This window comes from Crinia signifera, chromosome 7 (assembly GCF_055691185.1).
Source record: "Crinia signifera chromosome 7, ASM5569118v1, whole genome shotgun sequence".
Classification (NCBI taxonomy): domain Eukaryota; kingdom Metazoa; phylum Chordata; class Amphibia; order Anura; family Myobatrachidae; genus Crinia; species Crinia signifera.
In genome coordinates, this window is record NC_139223.1 from 123,522,938 (window position 1) to 123,525,663 (window position 2,726).

General features: G+C 42.6%; 1 long non-coding RNA gene across 1 annotated transcript; it reads right to left on the reverse strand.

Moving 5' to 3' along the window:
• Positions 1 to 1,806: 1,806 nt before the first annotated feature.
• LOC146019536 (uncharacterized) lies at positions 1,807 to 2,461 on the reverse strand. Its single transcript, XR_014450590.1, has 2 exons — positions 2,329 to 2,461; positions 1,807 to 2,120 (listed from the first exon to the last, which is right to left on the reverse strand). It is a non-coding gene; the product is annotated as an uncharacterized LOC146019536 (long non-coding RNA).
• Between the last annotated feature and the right edge of the window lie 265 nt (positions 2,462 to 2,726).

The following is a 2,726-nucleotide window of genomic DNA, read 5'->3' on the forward strand; positions in this document are numbered from 1 at the left end:
GCACTCAAAGATAAATTGTATCTATAAGGATTATTTGTATTTAATAGATCAAATATTTAGTGGATCAACCAAACCCAAGTAAAAGCCTGAACACACTAGGTGATTTTAAGCCTTAAAATAAAAAAAAAATAAAAAACAAAAGTCCAGTGATGTCAGCTGCCTGCCCACTACATGTCCATCACGGCCTCATTAGCCCATGAAAATCTGTCGTTCCCATATGCTAACGGGGCTGACTGGCGCCCCCCCACTTGGCGTGCTCAAAAACATTGATCCTCCGTGCAAATGCACGAATTACCGAATTAATCATAATAAAGGTCCATAGTCAGAATTACTGCAAGACTGCTTCTACAGAGACCAGAGGAAAAAGGAGAATCTGGCAAGCTCCCCCACTTCTGAAGGTATACTGGTCTAGGCCGACATGGGGTTTTTCACTGTTTTTCTAGCCGACAGGCAGTATTTCTTGCCCTACCAGCCACTAGGGCAGTGATTTTGAAACCTTTTTTACCTTGCGGCACATTATGAGATCCCCACACAGCAAAACATTGGCCACCACAGGAAAAATATATATGTGTGGACTCACCACTCTCCATAATGAACTAACTCACCTTAGTATACAATTAATCAAATAAATAATGGGGTTTTAGTTCATGAATTGATCAATGCATTTAAGCTTGCAGCCCATCGCCAAGGGACCCCATTTCACTGCAAGTCCTACACTAACAAATGTTTCTCAAGAGCCTGCCAACTGCTGACACATCATAGCTAAAGTGGACATGTGTTTTTTCTTGGTTTAAAGCTCACCTGCGAAGTGCCTTTTGGCTTTTAAAGATGAGGTAGTCACCTAAGTTAGAATTAAAGGGGCAGCTGTCACAGGTTACAGATAAATTAGCTCATCTGGGGTGAAAGAACTTGCAGTGAAATGGGGTCCCTTGGCGATGGGATGCAAGCTTAAATGCATTGATCAATTCATGAACTAAAACCCCATTATTTATTTGATTAATTGTATACTAAGGTGAGTTAGTTCATTATGGAGAGTGGTGAGTCCCTGTATTTGTATTTATTAGAGCATGTGATCACAGGCCACTTCACCTCAACCTGGGAATGGCGAGTGCTGCTTGCACCCCATTCGCAGGGATGGCGAGTGTTGTGGTTGTATGTATGCATGCATGCATAGTACCCACAGGTAACAAAGATAAAATACATTGGCCCTTTATATGAAAGAGACCAGTGAATAACAGTTGAACCAGTGGTAGCTGTAAACTGGTTTTAGACAGCTCTAGATCTGGGGGCACACTTGAGAACAGCTCAAGGCACTAGTGTGCCATGGCACAGTGGTTGAAAAACACTGCACTAGGGCATGGTGGGAGAATAAAATAGTGATGCCGAGTGTAGCAAGGCACGGTGCCTTGCTACGTTCGGCATCACTATTTTTTTATCCCACCATGCACCGCATCCCCACCGCATTGCAAGGGGATGCGGTGCATTTCAAACTGTGTTCATGTTGATTGTGTTGACATTCAGGCTAAAAATAAAGTCAATAACCCAATGTCGACCTAGCTGGTGTAGACCCAACAACCCACACCCCTTCTGAAGGCTTGAGACTACAATGGCATTGCTGGTCCATGTTTTGGTAGGTGGCCTGGTGAGTGTTACACATTCTGTTATTTGGTTTCATTAGGTATTACACAAAAGTGGGCTATTTTAGGTTCCCTCTCATGCACAAGGAAAAACTACCAAGGAAACTGAAATAGGCAAATATGCTTTATAATCAGACTGACACAAGTACACAAGAGAAGTCAATACAAACAAGTTACTAAAATATTTATTAAATAAAAGCATTACAATGTTTCATTCTATACAATTCCACTATTAAAACTTCAGCAAGCGACACACTGTACAAGACATGATTTATTCAAAAATATTCAGCCACAAGATCAGAGCCCAGTCCATCCCTTACTGGGCTCCTTGCTGTCAGAGCAGATCTCCTGCCTGGTTATGGTGTTCCTTTGGCTGCAGTGGGAGAGTCGCGCAGCGTCTGCCGCTATCAAACTGAAGCGATCCTTCCTGATATTCTGTCTTGTAAGGAGATCCAGGGCCCAGAGACTTTGGTTCTGCTGGACCTGGGGGAAAAGGGATAAAGCATGTAACCAAAAAAAAAAGGATACAGGGAATGAAAAAGTAGTGAGGTGGGAATGGACAAAGCCTTAGTGCCAAGTGGCATATGTAGCCATGCAAGTGCCGAGTCCACATAGTTTAAATGTAGGAGTCTGGACATCTTGATGGGTAGATGGAACATGCAGTGTGTTCACTTCATACATTGCACCTTACCTGGCTTAGGACTCTGCCAAGGTGCTTCCTGTAATCCTTTGTGGGTTTCTCTATCCCCTTTTTCAGACGTAGCCAGGTCTTCGGTTTGTTTTTCTTCAATACTGAAACAGGCTTCATTCTGATCTGTACTAAAACAGAAGTTTGGTTTAGTCATCATCCAATTAAGCTAGTGGGGAACAGAAGTTATCTGAACCAGGAGGGCTGGAAGTGGGGAGATTTTCCTAGATATCCCCATGAACACAATTTAATGTGCAGCACAAAAAAAAAACAACAAAAAAAACCCACACACAACCTCGCACAATATTTTGCATTGCTGGGAAACACCATTTGAAGAGGTTTACAGTATACCCATCAATGTCAGACCTTCAAAGTCAGGCTTTTATACAACATTACCTGCT